The sequence below is a fragment of the Ctenopharyngodon idella genome, chromosome 3 (genome assembly GCF_019924925.1).
Source record: "Ctenopharyngodon idella isolate HZGC_01 chromosome 3, HZGC01, whole genome shotgun sequence".
Classification (NCBI taxonomy): Eukaryota; Metazoa; Chordata; class Actinopteri; order Cypriniformes; family Xenocyprididae; genus Ctenopharyngodon; species Ctenopharyngodon idella.
Window position 1 is genome coordinate 22,454,503 of NC_067222.1, and position 23,976 is coordinate 22,478,478.

The window sequence follows — 23,976 nt, forward strand, 5'->3', positions numbered from 1 at the left end:
CTGGCTTTTATATCCCAAACTTTCTGGGAGGCGCCGGGCGCAGAAGATAACTCAAGCATGTTCACGTTTAATAGAATAGCGTCCCTCCTTCACCGGACAGGGGGGCTGTCTTCACAACGTTTGCAGAACTAACATCTAAAGAAACCTGATCTCTTAATAAAAAGGTGAGGGTTTGCTCTCAAAAACGTCTTTTTGGTGAAGCTATAGGTTGTGTGCCAAGGTGACCACCTGTATTGTGGGCATATCGCCGGACTTTTGTTTCAGTCTTGAATTCTGGAAAGACCTCTCGACCAAAGACTTTCTTCAGATGAGGACTTTGAGACAAGGACCACGCAATGCTTTCTGAACTAAATTTGTTATCGTTTCTTTACTAATTCGTATACCGACGGAACAATTCTGTTTTTGTAGACAATTTTAGTTTAGTGCATTTTTTCATTAGTAGACATATCTATCTATCTATCTATCTATCTATCTATCTATCTATCTATCTATCTATCTCAGCCTATTTGTAGTAAAATAGCGTTTCAAAAGTTATTTATGTATTGTGTATTATGAATTGTGTATATATTATGTATTGTTTGTACAATTTAGGCTTATAATTATCATTTGCACCTGAAATTATTAGCCAAATACAGTATTTCCTTTTATTTGATGCATCTTTGAAATGTATAGGCCTTATATTCTGATGCTTATTCAGGATGGACACACTTTCTTAATAAAAGCAGAACAACAACATTGTTTTTTCAGCATTCTTTTAACTTGTCACCATGTTTTCTGTCATTTAGGCTTACTAAAATTTTGTGATTGTGAAATATCATGTTTCTTCATGCACTTATCGCTGCAGGATGCCACATTGGCATGATTTTGATTTAATTAAAACTTTAAGGCAGCGATTAAACTTCTTTTTTCAGTTTTAGTGGACTTTTTTTAGTATCTTTGTTGCATTGGGGGGGGGGGGGGGGGGGGGGCAGACTATAATAACGGAATACGCTCTTAAAGGTGCATATCCATAATACGCGGCCACGCACGAGCCATAAAAAGAGATTTGGATTGCGAGCGGCTGCATCTCTCTTCCGCAGACACGTCGCACCTCTGGAACTGTCCAATCAGAGCTTACGCTCTCCCCCTCTCTCTTCATCTTCATAGCAGTGTCTCATCCAAGAGCTGCGTCTGCCTCCTTATTCCGTTCAGAATAATGCAGATGAAAGGAGTCGCGAGCCTTGAGAGAAAGGGAGGGAGAGAAAGAGAGAGAAAACGCCACCTCATCGCTTTCAGGTGCACGTAGGGTCAGTCACGAAGAAAGCGCTTGTGCCACATTCACATACTATGGCAGGTCAAAGCAACACGACTTAATAAGGCATAATGGGAAGGAATGCATGTACTTTTAAACTAATAACCTAAAAACAAACAAACAAAAAACTTCAGTGCAGACTATGTCAGGGGGTATTTTTTTATTTTTATGCAGTTCAGTGTGTGAATGCATGTGCTCAATATGTAGGTTAATACATATTTGCTTAAATGTTTATTTATATACATAAATTACTGCACTTTTTTGTCCCTATCCACCTTTCTAAACGTTTTTTGTTTGTTTGTTGCTAAACTGTTTTACAGTTACTTTATATCATTTACATTATTCATTTAGCAAATGCTTTTATCCGATGCAACTTAGAAATCATTAAAAACCAACAGAAGATAAAATTATTAGTATTAGTACCACAATACTAAATTTGAGTACAAAAGCTAAAGAATTATTACTGTGGAAAAGTAGAGAAAAGACGAAAGAGAAATATATATTTATTTTTATTTTCTTTGGTAAAATGCATCAAATCACTGGCAACACTCATTGTGACCTTTCTACAAATCCACAAAAATGACATTTTTTGCTTATAATTTGTTCCCCCATCCAACAATTTTCACAAAAATAGTAACCAAACATATTTCAAATGAAAGGCATGAAACAAGAACGTTGCCAATTTTTAACAAAACAGCAAAAACACATTCATCTACCTATAAATAACTAAAGTCATAGAAACAGACGCATAATTATATAGCTAACCTTAAGTTACAGACGATTTCCGAAGATTAAAGATTATGTAAATGTTAACCATTCTTTGATTCTCGAAGTCAAGCACATGACTTTCTCATTGCCAATCATAAAGGACTGCTATCATAAAAATGCTAAAGATATAAAGGCTTCTTTTCATGCCATCGTGCACAGCATATTTAGCATATTTTGCCATTTGTTGTCAAGAAATGCACAGAAAAGTCTTTTCGCATGGCCCTGTCATTTGTCTAAATACTATAAATAAAGAAATATGCAGCAGTGGCCAAAGTAGACTTGAAAATTTATTAAAATGGATGCAACCGCAAGAAGCCAAGTATTAGTGTTTAGCCTGGGAGAGCAAAGCCTTCTGGGAGCTCTCACATTGTCCAAAGCCAGCATGAGCTGCAACAGAGAAAGAGCCAAGCACAACACAGCACAGACGGCTTCTAAAGATGTGACCTGGAAAAGGCAGCAGGATAGAGGGAAGAAGAGGAACTTTTCATTGGGGCGAAAAATTGATCCTAAATGAGATCTGGTTGGTTTTGTAATAAAGCGAGTGGTTCGTATGGAGCGAGGAGCTACTGTGGCAAATAAATTTACTTCTGTGAACTTAGACAATTAAAAAGTACTTTTTCTTCCTGTAAGATGATAGGCCTCTGTGTCTGTACATTTAAAAGGATAGTTCACCCAAAAATTAAGTGTTTTTTTTTTTTAATTCAGTAGTGTCCAATGTTGCTTTGGACCGCACAGTCACCGGCCATTCACACAGAAAACGTTTTTCTGGTCTACTGCACTTCTTTTCCAATGTTTTTCTATGTGAACACACACTAGATGGACGTGTTTGACTGTTGCGCTCACGTCTTACATCTTTTACAGTGTCTCGTGCATGACAGAGTGTTCTAAAAATGTGGCGCTAAAGTTAAATTAAGTTTAATAACAACAAAAAAAGCAACCGCCCTGCATCTTGCGTTTTTAAAAAAACGTGTTCTGTGCGAATGAATGGCCCCTTACGCATACATGTTTGGAAAGGAGTGAATGAATTACAGAATTTTTAGCTGAAACTATCCCTTTAACAAAGACCAAATCTGTTGCATCATGATATCTAGGCATTATTTTAAAGCTTTTGAATGTCAACAAACACATTACTCTTTCATTATCAACCAGAATCACTAGTATTTCAGAGGCTACATTCATACTTGAGGAAAAGGGACACGCTGGCGCAGCAGCATTGAGGAGCTTTCCGACCGTCTTGTCATTATACGGTAACTGGCTCGGTCTTGCACGGTCAGAGACTCTGTGCTTTGATAGGCGGGTGTCTGTCCTGAGCAAACAGGTGTTGTGACCCACCCCATGCTTTCATGGTGCAGAAGGTTGCTCTCCAAAAATACCAGCCTCACTCTACTCCTGCTTCCACAGCTGTTCCCCTTTAGGAAAGTGCTTATCCTCTTTATGGTTCATAGTCCTGCACACACATGCACACACACACACGCTCAATATGATGAAGGATCTGTGAACCTGGAAATATATGGGAAGCATGTGCTAAAGGAATGGGAGGGTGACTGTAAAACACTGATAAATCACGTCAGACGCAGGCCCGCTCATCAGGAGGTTGGGTTTGTTTTATTTTACATTAAAAGCTAGTTAAGGTTCTCCAAAGTTACTCTGTGTAGTTTGGATGATTTTCATCTCAGCCCAATTCTTCAAAGCTCTGCTTTTTTTTTTTTTTGGAAATTTTGTTTGGTTACTCCGAGTTCCTCTAGTTTGAACAAAGTTTGATTTAATGGCATGAGGAAACCACATAGTACAACATAGATTAAACCGTTTCTAGTAAAAAACTACATGCTTGAGTCTAAATCTATCCGTTTTGAGGAATTTTATGGAAGTTGCTCCTAAAAGCCCAAATAAAGGACGAATGCTTAAACAACATGAGCGTTGGCTACCATGAGGACAACAATGTGATCATTTTCAAGAGTGGTGTCTTGGCAAAAGTACATTTAACCACAATGTTTTTGCCAACAAGTCAATTTATATGTTTTCGATACCCTTCTCAATATAGTGCCCTTTTATGTTACACACCATCAGGGTCAAACATAGGCATACTTGAAATTATGCATTTTATTGACTATAAAATTTTTTATAACAAATAAACTGCACCATAAAGGCAGGCGATAAATCAAGAAACTACATTTGTGAGATGCGATGCAGAAGTACTGTGCTGTATTTAGAGCTGTAATTGTGTCTAGCACACCCGCCACAAGTACTGAAATATAAAGTACACAAATATCTGGTCTTGTGCAATATCTTTAGATTACATAATAAGTCTGCAGTTATGAAGGGGATGTATAAAGTTCTTAAATTCTGGTGATAATTGCAGCTCTTGTAGATTTTAAACTCTATATTTCACACATTAACAAGTGTATATTTGCAGGAACGGTGGCCTGTATTTACAGGATTTTTGGAGGAATTGATTGAAATGTAGGCTCAATCCAGACACAATGGAAAAAATCTCCTGGCCCAGGAACGCCGACTCACTAGAGACTGGAGTAAGATCTCTACTAAACTGGAAATGCAGATGAGATTCTTTGGAATGGAAGAGACATATTTTCAGTTGATCCTGAAATTGGTGACCATGCTTGGGGGTAATGCATTACAAGTAATGCGAGTAACGTAATCAGATTACTTTTTTCAAGTAACTAGTAAAGTAATGCATTACTTTTAAATTTACAATAAAATATCAGAGTTAATTTTTCAAATAAGTAACGCAAGTTATTTTGTTTTCCCATGTATAGACTGGCACCTCTCCTGTTCCCATGTTGAGAGAAATCAGGAGTAAGTGCAGAGGTGTTGTGTGCGCTTTGTAAACATGGTTATTGACCTTTACATATGCCAAAATATTACTTTTTTATAAATTAAAAAAAAGCCAGGTGAGAAAAAGTACCGAAAAAGTAACGTAACACATTACTCAGCAGCTAAGTAAGTAACTAACTAAAGTAACTAAGTAATGCAATTAGTTACTTTTTTAGGGAGTAACGCAATATTGTAACGCATTACTTTTAAAAGTAACTTTCCTCAACACTGTTGGTGACACATTACAATAAGGTTTGATTCAATAACATTAGCTGATACATTAGGAGCCATGAAATAACAATATACAATTTTTTACAGGATTTATTAATTCAGGGTAATGTTAATTTATAAATATACCTTTGTTCATTATACATTACCTGATTTTTATTTATCCAAATATAAATATTAAAAATGTTTAAAATTACACCTAATGCATTAACTAATGAACTGAACCTTACTTTAGGGTCAGTAAGAAATTAATATTTTTATTCAGCAAGGATGCATTATTTTGATCAAAAGTGACAGTAATAATGCTAACAATAAATGAACTTTCTATTTATCAGATAATCCTGAAAAAAATGCATCACAGTTTCCATAAAAATATTAAGCAGCACAACTGTTTTGAACATTGTTAATAATCCGAAATCTTTTTTCTCACTATCAAATTATCAAATCATTATCAAATCATTTTCTGATTACCAAATCAGCATATCAGAATGATTTCTGAAGGATCATGTGACACCGAAGTGTAATGCTGTAATTAAATTGCAATAATATTTCACAATATTATTGTTTATTTTTAATCAAATAAATGCAGCCTTGGTGAGCACAAGAGACTTCTAGCAAAACATTAAAAATCTTGTTGATCCCAAATTTTTGAATGGTAGTGTAAAGTACAGTATTAAAGGGTTAGTTCACCCAAAAATTAAAATAATGTCATTAATTACTCACCCTCATGTCGTTCTCCACCCATAAGACCTTCGTTCATCTTCGGAACACAAATTAAGATATTTTTGATTAAATCCGATGGCTCAGTGAGGCCTGCATAGACAGCAATGGTACTTCCTCTCTCAAGATCCATAAAGGTACTAAAAACATATTTAAATCAGTTCATGTGAGTACAGTGGTTCTACCTTAATATTATAAAGCGACAAGAATATTTTTTGTGCGCCAAAAAAACAAAATAACAACTTTTTAACAATATCTAGTGATGGCTGATTTCAAAACACTGCTTCGGAGCTTTATGAATCTTTTGAGTTGAATCGGTGATTCGGATCGCGTATTAAAATGCCAAACTGCTGAAATCACGTGACTTTGGCACTCCGAACCACTGATTTGATTCGTAAAGCTCTGAAGCTTCATGAAGCAGTGTTTTGAAATCGGCCATCACTAGATATTGTTAGAAAATGTCGTTATTTTGTTTTTTTTTGGCGCACAAAAAATATTCTTGTCGCTTTATAATATTAAGGTAGAACCAATGTACTCACATGAACTGATTTAAATATGTTTTTAGTACCTTTATGGATCTTGAGATAGGAAGTACCACTGCTGTCTATGCAGGCCTCACTGAGCCATCGGATTTAATCAAAAATATCTTAATTTGTGTTCCGAAGATTAGCAAAGGTCTTACGGGTGTGGAACGGCATGAGGGTGAGTAATTAGTGACATTATTTTCATTTTTGGGTGAACTAACCCTTTAATGTAGACATTTTTTTCATATCCAGTACAGCTAAAAGTTAATGTCTAATTGTATGGATATTATTTTTAAACTATAAACAAACATTGCTTGTTCAAACTCCGGTCTCTGTGCTTTAATGTTATCTTTACAGTACATGCTATACTCAAAAACAGATTTAGGGAGCATCACTAATGACAAAGAAATGAGGAAACATGAGAGCAGTCATGTCACTTCCATGTCACGCCTCCCTTATCCTTCTCATGCTGATTTCTTTAGTGTTTGTGGTGGATGCCTTCAGCGTTCACTGAGTTTACGGAGCTACAGTGGCAGAAAGGCACAGCATTGAAATAGAAACTGGCATTTTCAGAACCTCCTCGTCTGACCCTGGCCTTTGTAATCTATAGTTCTGTGGTCAGAGTCTCGTCGAGGTCAGCTAGTGATTATGGGTGGAGTCCCACTGGATTGAGAAACGAGGCTAGATCTGAGTAGGGAAATGCTTTCTTTCTTTCTTTCTTTCTTTCATAATACAATAATAGCTGATTGAGTTTGCAGATGGGGGGTTGCTTACTGACTGATGGACGGAGGAGTGATTGTGAGGCAGTATTCATTCTGCAAACAGACACAAAAGACTTTAAAGTGGTCACATAGTGACTGTAAATCGAGGTTACTAAGAAAATTTGTCTCCACTTAAAACACATCAATGAATGGAGGTTATTTACATAAGATAAAAGCAACAGATTTGAGTTCATGGTTCAATATAAAGAAAAATTGCAGGGTATTTTATCAAGTCAATGGCTTCCTGATGTATGAAAGTGTGTATATCAGATAGTTTGTGAACTGTTATACTGCCTTAGATATATTCTTTACTGTATTTTTGCACATTAAATCACCTTTGAATCCACATTTGACAGTTTATCAAGGCAACTGTATATATTAAATTGCAACACCAAAACAGTTTTCTAAGGAATTATGGCTCATACTTGTCCAAAACCCCCAACCCTTAACATTAAACATTGTGGTACGGACACGACTGATACCTCAAATCATGCAACTTGTTTCGAAAAGTTGTGCAATTAATGTGGATTTTTCACATGGCATGCAATAAAATCCCAGTGACACTTTAGGAGGAACACGAACCATTAGGAGAAGAATATTATAGTGACTTGAAAGTGAGCTCTTTTGACTACTCAGATGCTCAAGAAACATTTCCTATTATTAATCAATGTTGAAAACAGATGTGCTGCTTAATATTTTTGTGGAAACCATGATACATTTTAGCATTTATTTGAAATACTACTTTTTATTTAACTTAATGTGGCCTTGCTGAAAATAAAAAAAAAACATACTGACCATGAACATTTGAACGGTAGTGTACTTGTGTGATAATTGTTGGAATGATATTTAGTCCTTGTTTGTCAGATCAAATGAAAAACAACCAGACTTTAATTGGAAATCACTAGACAACTGATTAAGATGGATGCATGTTGCTTTTGAAAGGATTTTTCCCAGCATTCATATGTAAAACCTTCATGTGTTTGTAGTGAACATGATTACAGAACTGTTTATCTAAAGTGTGTAAAAACACTATGAGGCTTATGAATCTCTTGTGAACAGCTGTTTTTTCATCACCCTTCATAACAGGGTCCTAATGAGTACACTGTAGCTGTCTGCACTGACTGCCTGAACCAAAAGGTGCCTCTCTTTGAAGACCTCGCTTTTATGAACGGAAGCAACCCGTTTGAAGAGCTGTTAAAGGACACGTTTGGTGGGAGCATGGATGCAAACACACATGCACACACACACACACACACACACACACACACACACACACACACACACACACACACAACACATGGTTTACACACATCTGCAGGGCAGGAACCGGCCCACCAGGTAATGAAGCATTAGAGCACAGCTCTAATGAAACACTCCACACCTGAGGCAAAGCTGCTCTTCTTTCACCTTTCTCCACTTCTATCTACAAACAAGTTTCTATCGTCTAGAAGATTTGTGGTAGTAGTACAGCAGGGGAAAGTGAAATTTAATGGCTTTCACTGCTGAAAAACCCAGCATGTTGGTCCAGGCTTGTTTATGCTGGTTAATGTTGACATAGTGCTGGTCTAGCTGGTTGGAAGGTAGGTAGGTAGATAGATAGATAGATCAGACACAATAGCTAAGACAAGTTCTGTTACACAACTGACACATAAATCTGAATGGTTAGATGCCCAGATGGGTTCATTTCATAATTCTTCATTGGAGAGATGGACACATTAGAGGTTAGATTCACTATTATCCTTCTCTCTACTTGTAGCAGCTTGTAGACAGATGTTTCATTTGGCTTTGCTTGCCCAAGGCACTGCACAAGAGTTTAAAGTAGGTACCATATAGCTGCTCTCTTGTTACGCAGGGGCCTTGCAGTCTGAGGGTCATTTAAGCATCCGGAAAAGTTCAATACAGTCATGTCCTACAACAACTATGCGTAAAAATTTACCTTTCTTTCCTCTAAATATAAACTGAAGCCAACCCTTTGAGACCTAAAATTAACACCCCCATATTAAACCAGAGACATTGCAATTTCTCTGCTCCATAATAAGGGAGTGACAAAATGCAAACTGCTCAAGTCTACTTGTCCTTGTTCTATCTATCTATCTATCTATCTATCTATCTATCTATTCTGTCTGTCTATCTATCTATCTAAAGAAAAATCACACCAAAACTTTTTTTAAACAAGCCACTTGACAGGTAACACACAATTAAAACTGGACACGTCTGCATATGCACCGTGTTCACGCTGTGTGTTTCAGTTAGTGTGTTTATTGGCCCTGTGAAGTGTGCGTCGGCTTGTTTGTGTGTGTATTTTGCATATGTGTGCCAAACAGTAGCTTCTGGGTGTGAGGCACACTTCACAAACTCCTGTTAGAAGTTAAAGAGCAACGCGAATGTGTTAGTTGGCGCCTGTGCTTACTAAGACACTTCTGTAGCTCAGCAGGTGAGCAGTCACACACTTACACATGCTTTTACAGCATCAGGTCTCACTCCAGAACCACAATGCAATTTAACAGCTTCTATTAAACAAAAACTAAGCATGCACAAATTCACAGTGCTTGATCAAAGAGGCCACAAAACTTGTACTGAATTATAAAACAGCTTGCATATTTACTCAGTCCAAAAGTGCTGAACTTGTACTATCTATCTATCTATATATCTATATATCTATCTACAACCCGAATTCCGGAAATGTTGGGACATTTTTTAAATTTGAATAAAATGAAAACTAAAAGACTTTCAAATCACATGAGCCAATATTTTATTCACAACAGAACATAGATAACATAACAAATGTTTAAACAGAGAAATTTTACACTATTATCCACTAAAAGAGCTCATTTCAAATTTGATGCCTGCTACAGGTTTAAAAAAAGTTGGCACGGGGGCAACAAATGGCTGAAAAAGCAAGAAATTTTGAAAAGATTCAGCTGGGAGAACATCTAGCAACTAATTAAGTTAATTGATAGCTATAAAAGAGATGTCTTAGAGAGGCAGAGTCTCCCAGAAGTAAAGATGGGCAGAGGCTCTCCAATCTGTGAAAGAGTGCATAAAAATATTGTGGAATACTTTAAAAACAATGTTCCTCAACGTCAAATTGCAAAGGCTTTGCAAATCTCATCATCTACAGTGCGTAACATCATCAAAAGATTCAGAGAAATCTCTGTGTGTAAGGGACAAGGCCAAAGACCTTTATTGAATGCCTGTGGTCTTCAGGCCCTCAGACGACACTGCATCACTTATCAGCATGATTGTGTCAATGACATTACTAAATGGGCCCAGGAATACTTCCAGAAACCACTGTCGGTAAACACAATCCGCCGTGCCATCTGCAGATGCCAACTAAAGCTCTATCATGCAAAAAGGAAGCCATATGTGAACATGGTCCAGAAGCGCCATCGTGTCCTGTTGGCCAAGGCTCATTTAAAATGGACTGTTTCAAAGTGGAAAAGTGTTCTATGGTCAGACAAGTCCAAATTTGACATTCTTATTGGAAATCACGGATGCCGTGTCCTCCAGGCTAAAGAGGAGGGAGACCTTCCAGCATGTTATCAGCGTTCAGTTCAAAAGCCAGCATCTTTGATGGTATGGGGGTGCATAAGTGCATACGGTATGGGCAGCTTACATGTTTTGGAAGGCACTATGAATGCTGAGGTTTTAGAGCAACATATGCTCCCCTCCAGACGACGTCTATTTCAGGGAAGGCCTTGTGTATTTCAGCAGGACAATGCAAAACCACATACTGCAGCTATTACAACAGCATGGCTTCATCGTAGAAGAGTCTGGGTGCTGAATTGGCCTGCCTGCAGTCCAGATCTTTCACCTATAGAGAAAAATACGTCAAAAATGACCACGAACTCAGCAACTGGAAACCTATATCAGGCAAGAATGGGACCAAATTTCAACACCAAAACTCCAGAAACTCATAACCTCAATGCCGAACCTAGCAGGCATCACATTTGAAATGAGCTCATTTTGTGGATAAAAATGTAAAATTTCTCAGTTTAAACATTTGTTGTTATCTATGTTCTATTGTGAATAAAATATTGGCTCATGTGATTTGAAAGTCTTTTAGTTTTCATTTTATTCAAATTTAAAAAAACGTCCCAACATTTCCAGAATTTGTTTGTATACTGTAAAAAAGAACTGTTGGTTTAACTTAAAAAAGTAAGTTACCTGGTTGCCTTAAAATTTTGAGTTCATTGAAATAAAAAAAAAAATGAGTTAATACAATGAAGGCGATTGGTTTAATCAACAGAAACTCAAAATATTATGTTATCTGAACCACATTAATTAAGTTGATTTGACAAAAGAAAAAATGTTGTGATAACAAATCATGAAAATAATTTTGTTACAGTGTATCTATCTGTATTAAATAAATAGCGAGTAAATAATTATGTATTTAGCTTTAGAATTATATTATTCAGAAATTAAATTGATTTAAATGTGACATTAAAGACATTTATAATGTTACAACACAGCTGTTTTCAACATTAATAATAATAATAAATGTTTCTTGAGCACCAAATAAACATATTAGAATGATTTCTGAAGGATCATGTGACACTGAAGACTGGAGTAATGATGCTGAAAATTCAGCTTTACCATCACAGGAATAAATTACAGTTCAAAATATAAACCGTTATTTTATATTATATTTCACAATATTACTATTTTTTTCACTATTTTTGATCAAATAAATGCAGCCTTGGTGAACAACCAAATTTGAATATTGTGTGTAGGGGTTCTGTGATGCAAATATCACAGTATGTATCAAAGCATCTATATTACCATCTGTACCATGGCACTGCTACAGCACTTTTTTTTATAAGGAAGGTGATGTGGATACACACCTGCAGAAAGGAAATGATGGGGATTCAGAGCCCTCTTCCTCCACACAGATGCCGTGTTTTACCCGCTGTCTGGCCACCAGGCGCTACCATGGCATCACTGCTGCTTTGATAATCTCTCCACGTTCCAGACTAATGACAGGGTGAAGGTGGGTGGTGGTGAAAGGGGGGATCTCACTCCTGAGTGCCGTCCCAGGTCTGGAGACGACTTTAAACGTCTGTCATTAGAGCAGAGGTAAAAATCATCCCACACAATTACAGGTGCCCTCTGTACACAGAGACTGGAGAGAAATGCTGGGCTCTGGGGAACAGGTGGTTGCAGCTTAATACTTGCGAAACATCAGATAATCTAATTGTTTATGGTTTCAGAATTTGAAATGAATTGATTAATGGTCATATATACTCTGCAAAAAAAAAAAAATCAATTTTCAGGATACTGTATTTTTTTTTTTGTTATTAACAAACAAGCCATAATGTGAACATGAATACATGTGACAATTCAATTTCCCAACCCACCCTCCCTCTCCCACCCTGCTTACCCCTATGGTCTCTTTATAAAAAAACTAAGTCACAGGAATTATGAAACATAAATTTAAGGAATACAAATAAATAAAGTGGTATGGTAATTACTCTGCGTCCTGGTCATTGTTATGTGCAATATACACGGAAATCATCTCAACAGCTATACAGTATATAATGATGTCACTTCCTGGTGGATGATGTCATTAGGGATCTGTTTTCAGCTATAGTTAAAGAGATATTACAAATGACATGATTGAATGTGATTGAATCTATTAAAATTTAAAACACAGGAAAAAAGTTGATTACCAATTAACAAAAAATAAAAAAATACTACATATTCGGAATGACCCAAATACTATTACTTGCTCGCACCAAATATTTTTATTTTCACATGGACTAATAATAGTACATGTACTTTTGAGTTTTTATTGACCTTTTTATATTATTTGCACTGTTTTATAGGACATAGAGTAGTTGAGGAAACCGGGAGTCAGTTCACCCTCTGCAGTAAAACACTGCAGGTATCCAGTGTTTGGGATAAATTTGACTTTTCCTCCATGATTATTTGTGTTGGTTAGAGAAGAACAGCGCTGTGGTTGGAGGAGGAGACAAGGCCGTGGACAGCCACGTCTTCATGGGCATCTGCTGACAGAAGACTTATAGGGATTGGAACTGAACGAAAGGAGGATTTCAAGAAGCTGCTTAGGTGAGCTTCCCCTCCAGGTTTGATTCCTGCTGTTTCCATTTAGTTGAGACCAGCCGTTCTTGATGCAGTCCACCTGATATCACTTAGTTTAGTCTTACCTGCCCTCCCTGTCAAATGCTCCGGATGCTTGTTATGCCAGCTCTCAACACAAACACAGACAGCTCTAATGATTGGGCACACTGGAGACTGCAAAGCATTATAGAGCCGCGTGTGTGCGTGAATGTAAGAGCCGCCCAAGCCGGCAAAGCTGAAAGAAACAAGGTGGGGCGTCTTCCACACAGTTCACCGTTCACTGGGAGGGCAGCTACAATTTTGAAAATATTCAAGCCATTTTAGTCAGTACAATCTATGCAGTCCTTGAAAAAAATGTTCCGAAAATCAAAATTAATGTGGCATGAGCTTTTGATTAATGTATATTATTGCTCAACCATGGCTGCTCACAGCTTACACCAGACACGAACAAGGTTAGGAGGGTTAAGAGACGACCTACAGAGAGAGAGAGACGAGAGAAAGAGACATGTAATTTACCAAAAGAGCTTGAAAGAGTGGAAGCAGGATTCTGTTTTACTTTGGTATAATTTAATCTCCTTTGCCTTGGACTGATTATGTGTTTTAGGTTTAGGCGAGGCTTCTTGTCTTTGGCTCTTGATTTTTTCTTTCTCTCTTCTCTCTTTTTCTTTCTGTCTCTCTCTATCCTGTTAGGGAAGGTATTATAAAGTATTACAAAATTGCTAAATTCATTCCACCAGTTTAGGTTTAGTTGCCAAACTTAAAGTATTACCAGTGCAAAACAAATTATCATCTGTAAAATGTACTTTAGAAGCAAGTCTCACTGTTAGCTTAACTTGCTTTTTGTCATTTTAATAAGCTTTAATAACTTCTTACAATGCAGTAAAAATAATTTGGCCTGTGTGTCCTTTTGGACACCACAAAATCTTACTTGCGCTTAATACAATGGCTTCAACAAGGTCTGTTCTATAAAAAACCATCACTAGAAGTGCCTTGCAGTGGCTATATGGGATCTCCACAACTGCAGTCCATTAATACACTGAGATGTGAGACTGACAAGAATAGTTAATGTGACTCAAAATGCCAAAAAATGCATAACATAAAATGACACATCTTTGTTATGTAGGTAAATGTAAGGTAAAGTAAAAATGGTAACACTTTACAATAAGGTTCATTAGTTAAACATTAGTTAATATACTAACTAACATGAACTAACCATGAGCAATACATTTGTTACTGTATTTACTAATCTTCGTTAACGTTAGTTAATGAAAATACAGTTGTTCATTGTTTGTTCATGTTAGTTCACAGTGCATTAACTAATGATAACAAGATTTTGTAAATGTAAATTAGTAAATGTTAAAATTAACATTAACAGATTAATAAATGCTGTATAAGTGCAGTTCATTATTAGTTCATGTTAACTAATGTAGTTAACTAATGAACCTTATTGTAAAGTGTTACCGTAAAAATAAATACTTAAGGCTGAAATTATATATAAATCAACATTTGAATGCAGTCTGAAGCAGTTTGAACTGAATTAATAATAGAATATTGCACGGTGGAAAGTATAAAAACTTCAGTGCTGTCTTGCAGACACAATGCAGTTATTTTATGTAAGCATTTTTGCTTCATTATTTGAGGACCACAAGGCTAACAAGTGTGAAAGAGCGAGAGAAAAGGAAAGAATCAGAGAGTGAGTGAGTTTATGGAAAGTATGGCAGCCCTCTGCGTTTATGCTGCCAGAAATGACAGCACAGAAGGAGGACACGAGGCAGTAAACCCAGTATCACCTAAATGGTAGGAGATGAGGAGAAGAGATGAGGATTTCAGGAATGTAGGAGAGAAAGAGAGAGTTAGAGAGAAACAGAAGGAAAATAAAGTCTTTTCACCCTCCAAACCACATGAATGTATCTATGCTGCTACTGTATTTGTCAATGATTTAGATTAGCTCATTTGATCTTTGTGCCCAACTACAGGTTGCAAAGTTAAATGAGTAACCCTTACAAATGTGTACAAAGGCCAACATGACATATTAATAATTATGCAGTGTTATATGATGTCATTTCGTTATTTATTAGGTGTGCATGTAAAATTCTGAAAATTTCAGGAGAATTCAAATGCCTGTCACTCACAAACTTCCCTGAACCTTGCATGTTAATTATTAGCTAAATATTTTAACTATATATATATTTAAATAGCTTTTAGTTGTCAATAAGAGTGTACAACTCTCAACTCAACTGACCCTTCGCCGGGAGTTTGATTGACAGGCGATCTAACCAATCATAACGCCGAATCCCCCATTTTGTCCGACAAAGCAGGGGAGTTAGTATTAGTAGATTAACGTCTGTGGACTTGAACTTGAAAAATGGTGTGTACTGACGTCTTTCCGCGGTTGAAACAACATTACTTCTGATGTTCATTCATGTTTATTTGATGGTATAAATTAACTAGAAGGAAGAGATGATCGGTTCATGAGCCGCTTGAACTGAGGCGCTACAGCGATCTGTCACAACACATTAAAGAGCCACAAAACAGTTTTTATTGTTTACATTTCTTTAAAAATGACAAAATTTGAGACTTTGTTTCAAAAGTAACCTGCCCTGTCTTGTTGACACATTGTCAGTGTCCTCTCTGCTCCGCAATGTATTTTTCATTGTGTGAGAACATGATGTGTGGCGTGAGAGCAGTATGGCTTGTTGGACATAGCAACAGTAACCAAAGAGGGCAGGTCTTTGCGAACGGTCAATTGAACACATTTTTAAATCCATTTTCCCATACAAAGAGAGCAGAAAATGTGGGAAAAACTCATAGTCTTATGTATTACTCAGCAAGAACTTAATAATTAAAAGTGTTGAAAGTGCTGATTTGGTTCTCAAGAAATTATTATTATCAATGTAGAAATCAGTTGTGCTGCCTTATATTTTCTTTAGTGGTAATTGTAATACTTTTCTTCAGGAGTATTTGATGGACAGAACATTCAAAAGAACATTTATTTGAAGCAGAAAGTGAAAGTCTTTATTGTCACTTTTTATTAATTTAATGCACATTTGCTGAATAAAAGTATTTAAAAAAAAAAAAAAAAAAAAAAATATATATATATATATATATATTACTGAGCCCAAACTTTGAATGGTTTAGTGTAATTATTAGAAGTTGTGACAATGCACTTACTATAGCCTCTCAAAAACAACGTGATATGTCGTATTCAAAGCTTAAGAGAACTGTGAACACTCTTGAGTGGATATTTTTATACAGATTTTATATTTTTCGACAGCAAGCCTGAGCACCCTGGCACTGGACACAACCATTTCCTCTCCACGGTAGGGGAGGACAGAGGAAACCAGAAGGTCATGGAATATTCCAACAAAGTGGATGGAGAGCAGATAAAGAGGGAAATACATGAAAGTGTTGTTTCTTCTAATTGCGTGCATGTGTTCTCAGGAAGTTAAGTAGACCTCATACTGCTACTCATACTCATCCAGCATAACTAACCATAAATGCACAATTCACCAAAAAACATAAAAAGTAACACAAGATAATGCACACGCAGGAGAAAGTTCATTAAATACTAAACCTGTATCTGGAATATTGAAACAATGTGAATTCAATTATTTGTGCATTGACGAAGTAAATATTTACAACATTTAGCGATCAAACACAAGCAGTTATGTTCAAGTGGGTCTGTTTGGAGAGAATCTATCGAATTTTCATGACTTTGTAGCCTCAGGTTTTGTGACGTTTATTCACTCTGCCACAACTTGATTCTCCATTAAAAACACACAAAACCTTTAATTAATGAAAACAAGGGCTGCCTATTTTGGCTCACAGGATGCATTCACCTGGATCTCAGCTGCAGAGAAAAGCCATGGTGAATAAACACCTTGAGTGTGCACACAAACAGTTACCCACCTATGAAAATCTCTCGTTATCTACTCACCCTCATGTCGTTTCTTTCGTCTGTTTTGAAGAATATCCTGGCCAAATGCTTCCGTATAATAAAAGTCAATGGGGTCGAAGACTGCAAAATGACAAAAAAGCAACATAAAAGTGGTTCATACATCTTATGCATGACATTATAAATCTTCTGAGGCCATACGATGGCAACTCTGCTGGGAAAAAAACACACCTTAAACCAGCTTAAGCTCATTTTCTGGTCTTGTTTGGTCTCCCAGCCTGGCTGGTTTTAGAGGGGTTTTGGACACTTTTTTGCATGTCAGGCTATACCAGGTGAAAGCCAGCAAGACCAGCAAATTGTTTTACACAGATTTAAGTCTGAGAAGAACCAATTAAACAGTGGAGCAAAAAATCATTCATAAGCTGACTTGTGGGAATTTATGAATGGATTGCAAGACCTTGCAAACTTATGTTTACTGACAAAAATTTGGTATTTGATATCTAGACATAGGACACATTCGATAAACAGTCATCATTTTAAGTGACATGCCAACCTAATGTCCTCAGCAGCCTCTCTAATTTAGATTTAAAAGGCCAAGGAATGAGGCTTGTTCTTCAACATGCCATTTATCAGTCATTCTGAGAATCACCACTCTCAATTTTTCGAACTCTTTCTACTGGGAGCACTTTGCCCAGACCTGTGTGCTCCTGGAAAAATGTCTTGCTGAAAAGCTATTAGTCGCTCCCTTCCCCCTTTTCTGCAGTGTTCTAGCCGGGAAAATTAGCCAGGGAGTGAGCTGAACTCTGCGTCTGCAGAGAACATTACCTCCCCCTTTCTCTCTCTCTCTTTCTGAGGCTCTTGACTTCTGAAATGCACAGAAGAGAAAAGACAAACCTATGTTATGAGAATAACGGTCATGGATAGGAAACTTCCAACAACTTCCAGGTGCATTTAGATATATGTTACTGGTAAACAACCATATGCAACTGGTTTTACAAATCTGTCCCAGAAGAGAAAGGTGATGCGGAGATGAACGCTCAAGGGTAAATGCAGACTATGAAGAAGCAGCCTGTCACTGTCCCTTTAGGAAAAGCATAAACGTTGCCTTCTAGTGTTTCACTCTCCAGCTTAAGGAATTCCTTCCCAAAGGCTAGTTTATCTGACTTGAGAGGCTGTCTGGCACTGAAGTCCTCCTCATACCCTGGAGGGGGAGAATGGATGATTCATTTCACGAATATGTACACACATTTTCTCCAGCCTGCTGATCTATTGTGGAGGGCTGGGTTCAAAAAAGTGAACGTAAACTTTAGGAGGAGCCAAGACAAATTCTACATGGTGTTAATGGAAGTTGCTCATTAAAGCTTTTATACTATTTATTTTGCTTCCTTGTATTTAAAATATGGATTTTGCGAGCTGGTCCGAGGTGAGAGTAAGAGTGAATAAATAAATTAAAAACATAATCCCCCGGTTTCACAGACAAGGCTTAACCTAGTCCTAGACTAAAATGCATGTTTGAGCTGTTTTACCTCAAAGTAACTTGCACTGACATATCTTAAAATATGTCAGTGCCATTGTTTTGTCTCAAGATGCACATCAGTAATGTTTTTTTCTAGTGAACATTTATAAAAGCTACTTATATGACCTAATTGAACTAAGGCCTAATCCTGGCTTAGGCTAAACCCTGTCCAATGTGTCCAAACCGGGACAATGTGACTCTACAGCAGTGTTGGTCAACTTCAGAGTGTAAAAATGGTCTACCTTTTGATTAATGTGTTTAAATTTAATTTTATAGATTTTTATATTTATAATTGTTATAAAAAAGCAATAACATGTATTGACATGAATGAATGAATATGTAGCATTTTAAGCAATAAGTTTGAGTTTTGAGTTTTAATTGTTGTATGCAACATGAGAAATGTCCTAAGGTGAAGAGGCTTCAATAACGATGCCACATAAACGCTGAAGAGCTGCTATTTCCTGTGTGTTTAACAGCTTGTCTGACTGTTTCGAGTTTCATTGGCGGATCTGTTTAGATCTGTGTGGCGCCTCGGACTCTGTAAAGCAAAACTTTGAGAGCTGTCTTAAAATTCAGAAGTTAACAACAGGAAAAAAGAGAGTCTTAATTAGCCTCTAGTTTGCAGGAATATATTAGAAATACAAACACATGCATTTGTGAATATTAAATGAAACACATATATTTTAAATGAAACACAATTTAAATGTCATTAGATATTGGTGGAGAAATTAATAGTTAAAAGGTTTGCTACACTTTGTGATAAGTTCTGTGTGTTGATGTTGTCTCTGGCCGTCTGTTTTGGCACATTTTTAGTCTATTTTTTAACTTGTTGCCTCCTAAACAGCTCTTTGATCCTAGCTGACCTTTGACCTTACACCAACTGGAACTCTGGTAACCATATTCAGAGAGAAAAAAAAAACATGATCCAAGAAAAACAATCGGGATGGTGAATCACAGCGTGTGGAAGTATGAAAGCTAGCAGGGAGGGGGCTCACGATCGAAAGCTTTAACTGTGAAATCATCATAAGCCATCCAATTAAGGACAAGATTATCTGGATTGGTATAGCCATAGTTATAACCTATGTAATCTTTAGTGCAGTAAAGCTGCCTGCAGTGCAATAGGCAACCATAGCATATCACGTATGGAGAGAGTTAGGCTTACTTCCTCTGTCAAGCCCACTCTTTCCTCTGTGTCTCATTCGGTCCATCACCCCTTCAGCGCAAACAACATTCTCCATTCTGCAGTGGCCATTACATCAGCTGTCGGGAGACTGTTGAGTCAGCTTTAAGTCAAGCCCAAGTCTCTGTGTGTTAGAAAGAGTGCAAGAGTGTTTATTCCTCTCAATCCCCATTTCCCATACCGAGAGAAATGTGAATCGGTGCTATCTGGACAAAAGATAAAGTACAGTAAAAGAAGGAAGAAAAGAAACAAAACCCAATGTTTTGGAATTTCAGAGCTGATTACTGTATTTGTTAATGTTTATCTTCAGCCTTTTGCCACTTTTTTGATGGCAAGAGAGGAAATAATGGGGAGAAAAGAGGGAAATGGAATAGAGAAATGTTAGAGGATGCGAGCCAGATTCAAACTCACAACACCCATATGAGCAACACTACACATGCACATACATTAACTGTCAAGCCATTTTCTTTCCAACACACAGCCACATAAACACTCCTGAGGTAAAGTAAAATTAAAAAATGACAGAGCCTAAGCTGTTTTTCACCACTTTTACAACTATTCATGCAATAGAATGTGCAAATTTAACATTTATCGCCATAACCATTCATAAATACTCTAGTTTGTATAGTAATAACAAAATTTATGAATACTCAAACACATATGCAAACTCCTCCATCGTAGGGCCGTTGAAAAGCTCTTTGAAAGGCTCTGCTCCACCGTTAGTTCTGACTGGTGATGTTGTTGTGTGTAATGACAGTTTGGTGATTGTCCCTCTTCACTTCCTGTGAAGTGATGTATCAATGTTCCCTTATTCCCTATGCCATTCGCAGTGCCCTTCGAACTGAACAAGTTCGCTCCCTTTGGATTGGAATCTCACTTAAAGGGTTAGTTCACCCAAAAATGAAAATAATGTCATTTATTACTCACCCTCATGCCGTTCCACACCCGTAAGACCTTCGTTAATCTTCAGAACACAAATTAAGATATTTTTGTTGAAATCCGATCTCTCAGTGAGGCCTGCATAGCCAGCAATGACATTTCCTCTCTCAAGATCCATTAATGTACTAAAAACATATTTAAAACAGTTCATGTGAGTACAGTGGTTCAATATTAATATTATAAAGCGACGAGAATATTTTTGGTGCACCAAAAAAACAAAATAACGACTTATATAGTGATGGCCGATTTCAGAACACTGCTGAAATCATGTGACTTTGGCGCTCAGAACCGCTGATTCGACACAAAAGATTCATAACGCTCCGAAGCTTCATGAGGGAGGAAATGTCATTGCTGGCTATGCAGGCCTTACTGAGCCTTTGGATTTCAACAAAAAAAATCTTCATTTGCGTTCCAAAGATTAATGAAGGTCTTACGGGTGTGGAACGCCATGAGGGTGAGTAATAAATGGCATTATTTTCATTTTTGGGTGAACTAACCCTTTAAGATGGCAGAATACCCTGTGAAGTCCACTTCGCAGTCCACTTACGGTTTGATGGAACGCACCTTCATACTCTCTTTCTTCTTCTTCTACCTTATTTATGCTGTCTTCATGTCGCAATTACAAGAATTATTGGTAACACTTTATTTTAGGGTTCAACTGTCACTATTAACTAGTTGCTTATTAGCATGCATATTACTAGGATATTGGCTGTTTATTAGTACGTATCAAGCACATATTTATGCCTTATTCTGCATGACCATATTCTATATCCCATAATCCTACCCAATACCTGAACTTAACAAGTACCTTATTAACCATTAATAAGCAGAAAATAGGAGTTTAATGAGGCAAAAGTCATAGTTAATAGTTAATAGCGAGAATTGGACACTAAACTAAAGTGTGACTGAATTATTGTTTTATTTTATGTAGTTTATATATATATATTTTTAAAGTGCATGTACTGACTGGATATAAAAAAAATCTGTATAGCTACCAAACGACCCTTAATTTTTGTGGCTGCTGTCATTTTGTTTTTGTTTGTTTTTTCACATATTGATATTAAAGTTTTTAGTTAAAATTTTAAAGATTTTGAATTTGACAAGTCTGAAACCTGTTTAAATTTGACATCAGTTGAAAGCTCCAGTAGCGTCCTTCAGTTTCTATTCTATTCTATTCTATTCTATTCTGGCATGCTTGGCTGTTTTTATATCTAGACTTAAAACCAATCTTTATTTTCTTTGGCATTTTTATTTATTTAAATAAAATATTTTATTTTTATTTTTTGGTTATTTATGGCATGCATTTTATTGTGTTGTAATTTACTTGGTTTAGCACTTTGGTCAAATTTGCTATGTTTAACTGTGCTATATAATTTTTTATACAAAATCTTATAAAAAAAATCATTTTTACATACTATTCTATTACTTGCTGTGGCAGTTTTTTAAACACCCTTTAACCCAAAGATTTGGGCCTCTCCATCTTTATCTCAGTTCCATTTGGTCTGCAAATTTTCAAAAAACTTTGATAAGAAGGCCTATAACACCTGCCAGAGATGAAGGGAAAAAAAACTGGGGAGGAAAGAGAAAAATTGAGAGAGCAATAGCTACTGGTTTAAATGTGTCACATTACTTGCTCCAAGATTTAGGAATATGTCCCACCCATAAACACCATAAACCCCATCCAGAGTCCGGCCCACTGCTCCACCCAGCCCTCTGCGGCAGAAGCCTTACAGGAAGCAATATTCTGGGCTAAGATCCCTCTGTAGCCACGTCTCGCTTGGCTGAAGCCCAGGCTCACAGGCGGCGGACAATAGCAGGTTTCAACCACAAAAAGTTACCATTTACAGTCCCTTTTCCTTCTCTACAACTGGATCTGGAACTGGATTGTCTAAATCTCAGCATGTTTTGAAGAGGCACCTATCAAGTCCTATAGGCTCCATACATTTATCTATGAGAACATCAAGCATCTGCTTGAATAGTTTTTCCTCCCTCTATTTTCAACGCACATCTGTTTGTGCTTAGAGTGACGTTGCCACGGTGATCCTCCAGTGCTAAAGAATAGTATAAATCTCATCCCTCTTTGCAGCCACATGTGAGATCCTGGCAGAAGGCATGATGGGAAGAGGGCCATCAGACGTCTGGTAGGGGGGAGAATAAAGAGGAAGAAATGGGTGGGATTTGCTAGAAGCCGGGGTCAAAGTTCATACCCTTGAAGGTCAACGTTGGCAGCTGCTACAGTGGCCTGAGTGGCTTTCTTGCCCTTAAAAATGTGCAGTGACACCATCCCATAATATACCAGTTAGTTTTACCTTAAATGTAAAAAAATGATTGTTGGAAGATTATTATAGCCCATGACACCTTTTTCGACAAGTTTGAAATGTATTCAGCCACTTCTCCATAATCAAATGCAATTACCTGCATATATTCTGTCAAGGTATCAGGCTTTCCTCTATTTTGTTGAAGGTTAAAGATGTGAGAAACCTGATCACAGACCTGTGGTTCTCCCCAGAGAGCTGTGAATTTCAGACTGTGATGCAGATGTTTTCTCCATTAGACCGTAGCTCCTCCTTTCCATGGGAGATGACCCTGCACATGGCAGAATACATACAATCAAGGCTTGAGCACTAACATACCAGCCCAAGCATTGGCAACACGGCACAAAGCGGTCACTCTTGGCTGCAACAGCTACGACTTGTTTTGATTCTTTATAGGCCATGATCAAAGACAGCTAAAGGCTTCTTGGTCTACGCCCTTAAAATTAGTTTTAGCTGAAACCGGCGTGCAAATTATATACTAAGCGAAAGTCAAGCAAATACATTCAATTTAAATTCACTAAATTTGCTAGCATTTCAATATAGCTAGATACAACAAAAACCGGCTCAAATGGAATAATCCAACAAATTATTTGTCACATTAACAATAACTAAAAGGTCAAATAGCTGCAATATTTCAGAAAAATATAAACATATTCATACATGCATATAATATAATATAATATAATATAATACAATATAATATCAGTTGTGTAGATGGAGAACTATTTAGCTTAATGGAGTCATATTAATACTTTCAGTCCTTTGTGAATGTCCCAGTGTTTTGTGGCCGGAATGTAGTGATTTTGGTAGAGGAAGAAATGACTACATGCCATGTGTCACGTGTTAACAGCATTAAGGGACTCTATAGTTCAAGTTTAGTTTCTGCTTTTCGTGGCCCTGACCTGCAATCATGAATAAACAGTCTC

General features: G+C 37.0%; 1 long non-coding RNA gene across 1 annotated transcript; it reads right to left on the reverse strand.

Annotated features, from left to right (window-relative positions):
• Positions 1 to 9,974: 9,974 nt before the first annotated feature.
• Positions 9,975 to 18,208, reverse strand: LOC127509331 (uncharacterized). The gene is made up of 4 exons (XR_007929203.1): positions 17,995 to 18,208; positions 17,143 to 17,223; positions 11,969 to 12,183; positions 9,975 to 10,938 (listed from the first exon to the last, which is right to left on the reverse strand). It is a non-coding gene; the product is annotated as an uncharacterized LOC127509331 (long non-coding RNA).
• Between the last annotated feature and the right edge of the window lie 5,768 nt (positions 18,209 to 23,976).